The sequence below is a fragment of the Eutrema salsugineum genome, unplaced genomic scaffold (genome assembly GCF_000478725.1).
Source record: "Eutrema salsugineum unplaced genomic scaffold, Eutsalg1_0 scaffold_8, whole genome shotgun sequence".
In the NCBI taxonomy this organism is placed as follows: Eukaryota; Viridiplantae; Streptophyta; class Magnoliopsida; order Brassicales; family Brassicaceae; genus Eutrema; species Eutrema salsugineum.
Genome location: NW_006256414.1, coordinates 1,518,085 through 1,530,934, shown reverse-complemented (window position 1 = coordinate 1,530,934; position 12,850 = coordinate 1,518,085). Strand labels below are relative to the sequence as shown.

At 39.0% G+C, this 12,850-nt stretch overlaps 2 pseudogenes; one reads left to right on the top strand and one right to left on the bottom strand.

Annotated features, from left to right (window-relative positions):
• Nucleotides 1-342: 342 nt before the first annotated feature.
• Nucleotides 343-5,964, top strand: LOC18009608 (annotated as a pseudogene).
• A 2,265-nt stretch (nucleotides 5,965-8,229) lies between these two features.
• LOC112082437 lies at nucleotides 8,230-8,330 on the bottom strand (annotated as a pseudogene).
• Between the last annotated feature and the right edge of the window lie 4,520 nt (nucleotides 8,331-12,850).

Genomic DNA, 12,850 nt, shown 5'->3' with positions numbered 1-12,850 from the left:
AAGTACACTATTCTATTGCACTACATCTAATGAAAAATTATTGTAATTTTAAAATCAAAGATTAGATAAAACTGATGTATCACGTGAAATTCAAAATAATTAGCTGTAATGCACATATAAGGAATCAATGAAATCGATTCTACGAATACACACCAACTACCTATACTAACCCATCCATATTTGAATAATTTTTCTTAGCAAATAGGTTTGACTTTATTACCAGCACTGATTGTTTTTTGGCTTATATCTATTATGATTTCGTTTGAAGCTTAAACACATCTTTTGGTGACAACAACCAACAAAACAATTTATTTCGAAAAAAAAAAAGAACCAACAAAACAAATGGATCCGAAGGACAATCTCTCGATCGCAAGAGACAAGATAACCGAAGAAACCAAGAGTTTGATCTCTTCGCTTCCTTCACACGAAGATTTCCAAGGGAGGAAGATTTGTAAGTATCAAGGATGTTGATATTTCCACAACACTCTCCAAGGAGTTCTTAATTTCCAGCGAGGTTTTCAACCACAAGACACGGATATAATCCTTTCTTCCTACCCCAAATCAGGTACCACTTGGCTCAAGGCCCTCACAGTTGCCCTCCTCGAGAGATCAAAGAACCATTCTTCTGATCATCATCCTCTACTATCTCATAATCCTCATGGGATTGTACCATACTTTGAGCTCGGTTTATATATATATTGAAAGCTCGAGTCCTGACCTGGCCAAGTACACATCAGTTCCGAGGCTGTTCTCGACTCACATGCCACTGCACGCGATGCACAAGACCCTCAAGGACTCTTCTTGCGATTGTGTACGTGTGCAGGAACGTGAAGGACCACATTGGTCTCATGGTGGTTTTTCAGGTGCTCTATTCATAAAATAGAACTAAATAGAAGTATTCTCGAGTCTATGTTCAAATCGTTTTGCGACGGAACTTTCAGTTATGGACCTTTTTGGGAACATCTCTTGAGCTACTGGAGAGGAAGTTTGGAAGATCCCAAGCGTGTCCTCTTCATTGTTGAACGATAATCATATCTCGTATGGTTTAAGTTATTTACATTAGTTAGTTATTTCTCATTAAAAGACACATGTGTGATTAGTTGTGTTTGTAGGGTTGCGTTGTTTCATTTACAGACATGTCGTTTCAAAGAACATGTTTTGTTTGTATAAATAGATTGAGTCAAGTCCGATTGATTATGAGAGTCTGTAACACATTTTGATCCTTATTAATTAAAGTACTCTATTTGTCTCTGTTTTTCATCATTAAAACAGAGTCTGTTCAGTTTTTATTAAAAGATCAACATGGTATCAGAGCCCTACTGATTCAAGGGACAAAATTCGAGTGAGAGAAGTTAAACAAAACAGAGAGTCATGGAGACGACGTCACATATTGTGACTCCGATCTTCAATGGTGAGAATTATGGTTTTTGGCGCATCAAAATGAAAACAATTTTCCAGACAAAGAAACTGTGGGAAGTTGTTGAAAATGGAGTTCCGAATCCACCTGCAAGTGGAGATCATAGCCCCGAAGCCACTCAATTAAAAACACGACATGATGAAGCAGCCTTAAAAGATCTAACTGCTCTGCAAATCATTCTGACTGCAGTCTCAGATTCCATATTCCCGAGAATTGCTCCTGCAGCAAGCGCAACAGAAGCCTGGAATGCTTTACAATCAGAGTTTGAAGGATCACAACAAGTCAAAATGATAAAGCTTCAATCTCTTAGAAGAGAATATGAAAATCTGAAGATGAATGAAGGCGACAGCATCAACGCATTCACGACAAAACTGATTGAGACAGGAAATCAACTCAGACTTCATGGAGAAGAGAAATCAGATTATCAAATGGTGCAAAAGATTCTGATTTCACTTCCAGAAAGGTTTGACAGCATTGTGGGTGTGTTGGAGCAAACAAAAGAATGAAGTGTGCTATCAGTTACAGAATTGATAGGCACATTAAAAGCACATGAGAAGCGCATCTCAGTCCGGGAAGAGCGATCAACAGAAGGAGCATTCTATGGAGATAACAAACGTGAAGACAAGCGTCAAAAGAAGACTGAGAAGTGGTGTGGCATTTGCAAACGAAGCAGTCACAATGAAAGTGATTGTTGGTCAAAAAAGAACAAAGGTGGTTCGTCACAACAAACGATGAAAAATGAAAGAAGATGTTTTGTGTGTAACAAACCAGGACATCTTGCAAAGAACTGCAAACTTAGAAGAACTGAGGGAGCAGATCTAAGTTTTGAAGAAACAGATGATGAAAGTCACATGCTGTTCTGCGTGACAGAAGAAGAAGTATCATCACAAGAAGATGATGAAACATGGTTAGTTGACAGCGGCTGTACTAATCATATGACCAAGGAAGTTAAATACTTCATCACTCTTGACAAGAGCATAAAGGTGCCAATCAAAGTGGGGAATGGTCAAAGGATAATGACGACAGGAAAAGGGAACATTCAAGTGATGACAAGTCAAGGAGAAAAGATCATCAAGGAGGTATTTCTAGTGCCAGGTCTAGCGAGAAACCTGTTAAGTGTTTCACAGATGATTTCAAATGGATATGGAGTTCTGTTTGAAGCAAATCGGTGCATCATCAATGATCCTCAAGGAAGAAGGATTCTAAATATAAGGATGAAGCATAAGAGTTTTCCATTCAAATGGAAGAAATCTGAAGTAAGTGCCTTACTTGCAGAAGGAGAAAGAGTCAACAAAGATGAGTTATGGCATAGAAGAATGGGGCATGTTGGCTTTGATAAAATACAGAAGATGCAGGAAATGAAGATTGTGAATGATCTTCCCAGATTTGAGGTCACAAAAGGAGTATGTGACTCATGTGAGAAGGGAAAACAAGCAAGGAAAAGCTTTCCCAAGAAATCTCAAACGAAGACAAGTGAAGTTTTGGAGTTAATACACTCAGATGTCTGCGGTCCTATGCAAAACGAATCGATGGGTGGAAGCAAGTACTTTGTGCTGTTTATCGATGACTATTCACGAATGATTTGGGTGTATTTCATCAAAAACAAGAGTGAAGTTCTCTCAAAATTCAGAACGTTCAAGTCCTTAGTCGAAAATCAGTCTGAAAAAAAGATCAAACAACTAAGGACAGATGGTGGAGGCGAATTCATATCCAAAGAATTCATCAAGTTATGTCAAGAGGCTGGGATACAAAGGCAAATCACAACACCATACTCACCACAACAGAATGGTGTCTCAGAAAGAAAAAACAGAACATTGGTAGAGATGGCTCGTTCGATGCTTGTTGATCAAGGTCTCCCAAAGAAGCTATGGGCTGAAGCAGTGGCTACATCAAATTTTATTCAAAACTTACTTCCTACCAATGCTCTTGAAGAAAATATGACACCAATGGAAAAGTGGAGTGATGTCAAACCAAGTGTGAAACACTTAAAAGTGTTTGGATCTTTATGCTATGTGCATATACCAGACGAAAAGAGGAAGAAACTTGATGACAAGGCCAACCGTGGGGTGTTTATCGGCTACAGCAGTGAATCTAAAGGGTATAGAGTTCTTTTGTTAGACGAAGAGAAAATTGAAACATCAAGAGATGTGACCTTTGATGAAGAAAAAAGATGGGATTGGGAGAAGAAAGAAGTGAAGCAGATTCTTTTATCTCCAAATGAAGCAGAGACTGTAGAGAATCATCAAGACAAAGAACCAAGTCTGGTTGTAAACACTCAAGATGAAGAAGAAGAAGAAGAAGAAGAAGACTCTCTAAATAGACCAAGAAAGTTTCGGTCTATTAATGAGATAACTCAACAAACGAATCCAGTGGAGGTGGATCAATCACATGAAGTGTGGCTTATGATGAATGATGAACCACAAACCTACGATGAAGCCTCAAAGAGCAAAGATTGGAGAAAAGCTATGGAAGAGGAAATCAGGATGATCAAAAAGAACAAAACATGGTTGCTGGTGGAGAAACCAAACAAGAAAAATGTCATAAGTGTGAAGTGGATTTATCGCATCAAGACTAAAGCAAATGGAGAACCAGTCAAGCATAAAGCAAGGCTAGTTGCAAGAGGATTCACACAACAATATGGTGTTGATTATCTTGAAACATTTGCACCTGTTTCAAGGCATGATACAATAAGAGTCATATTTGCTCTTGCAGCACAAATGAAGTGGAATCTGTACCAGATGGATGTTAAGTCAGCATTTCTAAATGGAGAGCTTAAAGAAGAGATCTATGTTGCACAACCGCCTGGGTTCATAGCCAAAGGGGAAGAAGACAAAGTCCTATTGTTACATAAGGCTCTGTACGGCCTTAAGCAAGCCCCCAGAGCTTGGTATGGGAGGATTGATGCGTATTTTCTTCAACAAGGTTTTCAAAGAAGCATGAATGATGCAGCCATGTATGTGATGAAGAAAGACAAGGATATTCTGATCGTGAGTCTCTATGTTGATGATTTATTCATCACAGGAAACAACTCTCAACTCATTGAAAGCTTTAAAGAAGATATGAAGAAGGAGTTTGAGATGACAGATTTGGGGTTGCTAAATTATTTTCTTGGAATGGAAGTAATTCAAGATGACAGAGGGATCTTTCTATCACAAGAAAAATATGCCAACAAACTTGTTGAGAAGTTTGGGATGAATGGAAGCAAGAGTGTAAGTTCTCCACTTACACCAAGTGGCAAGAAGATAGAAGATGATCAAGAGTATGGTGAACCAACAAAATTCAGAAGCATTATTGGTGGCCTTTTATATCTGTGTGCTTCAAGACCAGATTTGATGTTTGCAAGTTCTTATCTCTCACGCTACATGTCTAAGCCTCTCATGAAGCATTACCAAGAAGCCAAGAGGGTATTAAGATACATCAAAGGTACATCTAACTTTGGAGTTCACTTCACAAGTATTGAAAATCCAGAATTGTTAGGCTACTCAGACAGCGATTGGGGTGGTTCGAATGAAGACATGAGAAGCACTTCTGGGTACGTTTTCACTCTCGGTTCTGGAGTATTTTGTTGGCATTCAAGTAACAGCAAACTGTGGCACAATCAACAGCAGAAGCGGAATATATTGCTGTATGTGCTGCAGCAAATCAAGCAATCTGGCTGCAAAGACTTCTTGAAGAAATTGGGTTCAAGTGTCAAAATGGTGTTCCAATCTACTGTGACAATAAATCTGCAATTGCGATTGGTAAAAATCCACTACAACATCGAAGAACCAAACACATTCAGATCAAATATCATTTTGTTCGAGAAGCAGAAAGCAATGGTCTGATTCGACTCAAGTATTGTGAAGGAGAAGTTCAACTCGCTGATCTTCTGACAAAGGCACTTGGCGGATCAAGATTTGAGGAACTAAGAAGGAAACTTGGAGTAAAACCGAGATATGATTAAGAAGGAGTGTTGAACGATAATCATATCTCGTATGGTTTAAGTTATTTACATTAGTTAGTTATTTCTCACTAAAAGACACATGTGTGATTAGTTGTGTTTGTAGGGTTGCGTTGTTTCATTTACAGACATGTCGTTTCAAAGAACATGTTTTGTTTGTATAAATAGATTGAGTCAAGTCCGATTGATTATGAGAGTCTGTAACACATTTTGATCCTTATTAATTAAAGTACTCTGTTTGTCTCTGTTTTTCATCATTAAAACAGAGTCTGTTCAGTTTTTATTAAAAGATCAACATTCATGAGGTATGAGGAAATGAAAGCGGAGCCTCGTGGTCAGATCAAGAGACTTGCGGATTTTTTGGGTTGCTCTTTCACTAAAGAAGAAGAAGAGAATGTTTGTAGACAAGGTCTTGGACCTTTGCTCTCTGCGTAATTTAAGCGGTTTGGAGATTAACAGAACTGGTAAAAGCTACAACTCGGATAACAAGGATTTTTTCCGTAAAGGGGAAGTTGGTGACTCAAAAAATTATCTTACTCCTGAAATGGAGAACAAGATAGACATGATCATCCAAGAGAAACTCCAAGGTTCTGGTTTAAAATTCTAGAGTTACTTACGTATATGGTTTGTGTTTTTTTCGGTTATGCAAAATTCCTTTTCTTCTTTTTTTACCAGAATGTCCCTTAATTGTTGTTTGATGTGTTTTAATTAAGGCTTAATATTGTCCACTAATAGCCAATTAGGTGTGATTGTTATCCGCTTCGTCTGAAGATTATATTATATCCAGTAAACAAATATTTATACAAATATTTAATATCAAAGTAGTTCAATATATACAAAAGCTTATAAAAGTTGCAAATTATATATGCATATAATAAGATTGGTATAGCTAAAACTTAAAATTATTATAACTCAAAATCGAAAACTAAGATTTAGAATTAGTTATTGGTTTTATTATCACATATATAAATAATATTTTATGTTGGAAAATAATTTTCAGCTATTCATATATCATGGTTTTTATGGTTTTTAACCATGGTATAGGTCTTATTTATAGAATCTTTCTAGTATTTTTCGAGTCTTTTGGAGTCTTTACAGGTCATAGGTACGTTTGGAGCTTAACTGAAGATTCTGGAGCACTTTGGAGATTAATCAGGATCAAATTCGTCAAGTATGGATTTTGTGCTTTAGTGTCGCTCGACACCATGGAGAGTGACGCTCGACACTTGTTGCAGAAATAAGGAAAACGTGATTTTGTTTCCTGTTTGAAGGAGTTGGGCCCAAAAGTCTCCAATAATTACAAAGAAGCCCAAAACGTGTTTTTAAGTTATAAATAGGGTTTTTAGCCACCTTATATCGATACCTTAGATTTTCTTAGAGAGGACTTTTGTTTTTGAGAGCTTTTGGGGAGACAAGTCTGAAACTCTATTCCAGAAAGAGAAGATTTCGAACCCCTGTTTATTAATCTATTTACTGCTTACTGCAATCTATTCTATCATGTTTATTGCTTCAATCTTCATGACTGAGTAGTTTGCTTGTTAGGTTTAGGGTTCTCATAAAGGATTTCGTTGGATGTTTGATTAATTGATTTAGTTAGGGTTCATAATCTATTTAGTTCTTCACCATAGATTGTTCTTAAAGCTAATTCTGGACTGGCCACCTAGAACTTAGATCTTAGGTTAATTGATTGACACGGAAGTGTAATTGAATAACTGGAAAGAACCTAGGGTGAGCAAAGTAGCTATTCGCAAAGGAATTTGGTTTAGATACTCTGTGAACATATCGAACTTGTGCATTAAAGCTGGTTTAAATCTGTAGGATTTGCAAAGGAATTTGGAATTCTAGGATTTTAACTTAGATAATTCTCACAACGGAAGTTGGTTAATTATAATTTTGTTATTCGAGTTCAAGAACCGTGCTTAAACCTGAACCCTGATTAATCGATTGATCTGCATTCATTGATTTCCTGAGAAACGCCCTAGACCTAATCTCCACCCATCTGAACTTTACAAACGTTTTTACTGCATTCGTTTATCTTTATTTGCATCGCTATTTGCTTCTCATTAATCTGCTTAGCGTAATTTAATTCTTAATAAGTTTATTGAGCGAATCTCTCGTCTCTGTGGTTCGACCCCTACATACTACAATTGCACATCTGTGCTCTTGCAGAGTAGCTCTAGGGATTAAACTTTGAGCAGATCAAGTTTTGGCGCCGTTGCCGGGGACTTGATTTTCGCCATTAAACTTTAGTTCTTGAGTTTCGACTAAGTTTTTCTTAGTGTCGAGCGACACCACTAGTGGTGTCGCGCGACACCCGTCGTTTTTCTTAATTTTGTTTTTACTTTGTTACTTACATTGTTCTTTCTCTTTGTCTCAGAAACCAGCAGAGATGGAGAACGCATTAGCATTGGTTCGTGATGATGCTGGAGTCTGGAGAGACCAAGATGGTCATGTGTGTAATGAGAGAGGCCAGCGACTTGATGGAGAGGGTAACATCATCAGGACGCTGGGTGACTACAACAGGCCTGAGCAATTCTATGCAAATCGGTCCGCGATTCGCGCTCCTGCGTTTCAGAGGAACGATTTTGAGCTCAAGCCTGTGTATTACACTCTTGTGGGTCAGCATCCTTTCCATGGTCTTTCTCATGAGCACCCGATGGATCATATCGAGAGGTTTGAGGACTTGGTCACCAGCATCAAATACAATGGAGTGTCCAATGACTACCTCTTTTACAAACTGTTTCCTTATTCTCTTGCTGGAGAAGCAGCTAATTGGCTGAAGCAGTTGGAGCCAGGATCACTGACTACCTGGGAAGAGACCAGGAACGCCTTCCTGCACAACTTCTATGACGATGCCAGGTCTGAAGAGTTGAGACTCAAAATCTCAACGTTTTCTCAGGGACCAACTGAAGCATTCAAGGCTGCTTGGGTGAGATTCAATTCATATCAGAGAGATTGTCCACATCATGGTTTCAGTGATGTTCAGCTGCTAGGTACTTTCTTCAGAGGTGTTGATTGGAGATATCAGATGGCTCTTGATGATGCAAGCAATGGGAACTTCAACACCAGATACCCTGAAGATGCTGTTGTGCTTATTGAGAACTTGGCATCTAGCAATAGTACCAAGAATGCAGACTATCAGCGAAAGAAACAGGGTGGAAACATGGATGGATCGCAGATTGCTGAGGTGAAGGCTAAGCTTGACTCTGTGCATAGCCTTCTAGTGGGTAAGAAATCTGTCCGATTCCCTGCAGAAGTTCAAAATTTCGGACCAGATGAAGCACTTGAGGAAGAGGATGTTAACTTCATTAGTGGAGCTGGATTTCAAGGTCAGAGATTTGGTACTCAGCAAGGAAACACGAATTACAGTGGAAATAATCAGAGGAGTACCTTCACAGGTAATCAGAACTCTTTTGGTTACAGCTCCAAACCTCATTACCAGACACCCTTTTCCAACAACAGTTTCTCCAATATTACAGCACTCCTTCATCTCAACCTCAAAATCCTGACAATGAGATGAAATCTATGCTGGAAAAAATTCTGGAAGGTCAGCAGAAGCTCACCATGGATTTTAATGGAAAGATGGATGCTCTCTACCTTGATCTGAATGGAAAAATTGAAGTTTTAAACACTCATGTCAAGAAGTTTGATACTCAGGTTGCTCAAACTGCAGAGTCTGTAAAAAGGCAAGAAGGATTCCTTCCTGGGAAGACTGACACCAATCCTAGGCATTACTGCAGTGCCATCTCGTCAAGGAGTGGTAAAAAGTTGACTCATGTGCTTAAAAAGGGTGTTTCTGAGGATGAAATCGTGGAGTTGGACGAATCTGAAGAAAATTTCGAAGTTACAGAGCCGGTGTCGAGCGACACCACAACCAGTGTCGCGCGTCACTAATTGCAGAGCGAAGCTGATATTGTTCAAAGTCCGAAATCTGCTGAAGAAAAGGTTTACAAACCTAAGGTTCCTTAACCAAGGAGTCCTAAGAAGTCTAAGCAGGAGTTAGATGATGCCAAATGCAAGGCTTTGATGGAGAAGCTTGTGATTGAGATTCCTTTGGTTGATGCTGTGAAGATTGCTCCTACTCTCAGACACTATGTGAAGAAGATGGGGACTAATAATCTGAGTCATGAGGAAGGAATAAGGATGATTTCTGAACAGGTCAGTGTTGTGATTCAGAATAAGATTCCAGAGAAGCTCTCAGACCCAGGAAGCTTTGTTTTGGACTGTTCTATCTTCTCAGAGAAGTTCAAGAGATCGCTGTGTGATCTTGGTTCGAGTGTCAACCTCATGCCACACTCTGTAGCTGTTAGCCTTGGAATGACTGATTTCAAACCAACTAGGATCTCTCTAATCCTAGCAGATCGATCTAAAAGAATCCCAAAAGGTGTCTTGGAGGATGTTCCGATTAAAGTTGGTGATTGCATAATTCCTACAGATTTCGTGGTTCTGGAATATGGAGAGGAACCCAAAGATCCTCTTATCCTGGGAAGATTGTTTTTAGCTACAGCTGGAGCAGTAATTGATGTCAAGCATGGTAACCTTGATCTCCACCTGGGAGATACCATCATGACTTTCAAGATGGAGAAGCTGAAGGATCCCACTATAGATGGTCAGACATTCCAAGTCAGCGCAATACCTGAAGTGATATTTGGAGATCAGAACGTGTTTGATGCTGAGAAGGTGAGAGATCAACCAGAGTTGACGAAAACGCCTACAGAACCAGTGACTGCTGTTGATCAGGAAGCTCCAAACATTGCACTCCATCCATCTTCACCAAAGCAAAGGTATGCACTTCTTAAGCCTAATCCTAATTCTTGTGATATCATCAAAACTGATTTGAAAGATGCAGATTCGGTCTCTCGACGCAAGCTACGAGATTATCGTAGAACACTTGGTTTTTCTATTGATGATATTGCAGGGAATAGGTTGAAGCCACCCAAACACAGATCTCACCCTGATGTTATTCCTGCATTTCTTTGACGACCTCATGTGCACTTCGCTTACACACCACCATGGATGAGACGACTTTCACAGAGGCACTCTTTGCCACTGTCTAATCCACCAGATGCATAGTCCATTCATCAAGTCAAGCTAATGACTTAAAAAAAGCGCTTAGTGGAAGACAATCCACTGGTAAGTCTGTACATAAGTCCTTTTGTTTTAGCTAACTTTCGTTTTTCGTTTTCGTGTTTTAGGTGGAGCAGAGGCTGGTGTCGAGCGACACCACATTCAGTGTCGCCTATCACTTGCTTCTGTGAAAAAAAAAAAAAATTAGGAAATCAGTGAACCGGAGTCAAACCAGAAATTCGGAGTGGTCTGCTGCAATTTGGTACGAGAAGAGCAAGTGTCGCACGACACCATCATTAATGTCGCTTGACACCATCATTGCAGCCAGGTAAGTTCTCTGTTTTTCCTGCGTTTCTCTGTTTTTTTTCTTTTGTTTCACCAACTTCGGACTAGATAACACTGGGGACAGTGTTGTTTAAGTTTGGGGGAGGTAGTCATTGACATGTTTGTTTTTCTTAGAGTCAGTCGTGTCAAAAAGTTTTTGAGTCAAAACCTGTTGGAGATTATGATGCTTTTCTTGGAATCATTGTGCTGACCTTTCATCTAAGTGACCATTGCTGCAGATTCAGTCTAGATCCGACTAATGAAAAATCCAAAGGCTGACCAGTTGACTAGAGGCATCCACGTTTCCAACAGAGTCCACTAACCTGAGCTAAGTTCTGAACTTCACTTTTAACTCGTTGATGTGACTAATGCCTTAGAGCTTGATTCCTCGTTCATACTTGACAAATGAAAGCCTGTGTGAAATCTAATGTTGGTGTTTCTCTCCCTGTGACGAGCTATAAAAAAAAGTGAAGAAAAAGAAAGAAAAAGGTGAAAAGATTGAGATGGTTTTCGCTTAGGAGTGAAGGGTTAGGAAAATTTCCAAGGATCCCATTATTTCACTTCTAAGTAGGAATGATCACACAAAAGAAGGAAGCGAGAGGTAGGAAAGTTTCCTATGACCCCATTATTCGCTGAAACCCTTTGATACAAGGTAAGGGACAACTCGGGGATTCGATGGCAAACACCATCAGTACTCGCAGATTTAACCTTATCGTGTATATGCCATAAAAAAAAAGAGATATAATGAGTGTGCGGAAAAGAATAAGTCTGGGGGAGAGAAAAAGTACCAAAGTTTGTATGGCTGATTTGTTTGAGTATAGTACGGGAAAGAATCTAGAAGGTTCTTGGCATCTAAATCATCAGTGAGATCCAGCGATGAGGGTTTATGGACAATGTTGTAGAATTTTTTACTTAATTTAGAAAGCTGTAAATGTCTGCGGAGAAGTACATGGTGGTTCGATTTGGAGTGATGAAGCAGTAGTTGAGTTGCAGGGTGATTGGTCAAAAGCGATGTTCCAGTGAAAGGTTGAGTCTCTGTGTTTTTCAAACCTCTTTCTCTTATTTGGTGTTCTGTTTGCTTGAGGGCAAGCAAATGCTAAGTCTGGGGGAGTTGATATATCATGGTTTTTATGGTTTTTAACCATGGTATAGGTCTTATTTATAGAGTCTTTCTAGTGTTTTTCGAGTCTTTTGGAGTCTTTACAGGTCATAGGTACGTTTGGAGCTTAACTGGAGATTTTGGAGCACTTTGGAGCTTAATCAGGATCAAATTCGTCAAGTATGGATTTTGTGCTTTAGTGTCGCTCGACACCATGGAGAGTGACGCTCGACACTTGTTGCAGAAATAAGGAAAACGTGATTTTGTTTCCTGTTTGAAGAAAGAGTTAGGCCCAAAAGTCTCCAATAATTACAAGGAAGCCCAAAACGTGTTTTTAAGTTATAAATAGGGTTTTTAGCCACCTTATATCGATACCTTAGATTTTCTTAGAGAGGACTTTTGTTTTTGAGAGCTTTGGGGAGACAAGTCTGAAACTCTGTTCCGGAGAGAGAAGATTTCGAACCCCTGTTTATTAATCTATTTACTGCTTACTGCAATCTATTCTATCATGTTTATTGCTTCAATCTTCATGACTGAGTAGTTTGCTTGTTAGGTTTAGGGTTCTCATAAAGGATTTCATTGGATGTTTGATTAATTGATTGAGTTAGGGTTCATAATCTATTTAGTTCTTTACCATAGGTTGTTCTTAAAGCTAATTCTGGACTGGCCACCTAGAACTTAGATCTTAGGTTAATTGATTGACACGGAAATGTAATTGAATAACTGGAAAGAACCTAGGGTGAGCAAAGTAGCTATTCGCAAAGGAATTTGGTTTAGATACTCTGTGAACATATCGACTTGTGCATTAAAGCTGGTTTAAATCTGTAGGATTTGCAAAGGAATTTGGAATTATAGGATTTTAACTCAGATAATTCTCACAACGGAAGTTGGTTAATTATAATTTTGTGATTCGAGTTCAAGAACCGTGCTTAAACCTGAACCCTGATTAATCGATTGATCTGCATTCATTGATTTCCTGAGAAACGCCCTAGACCTAATCTCC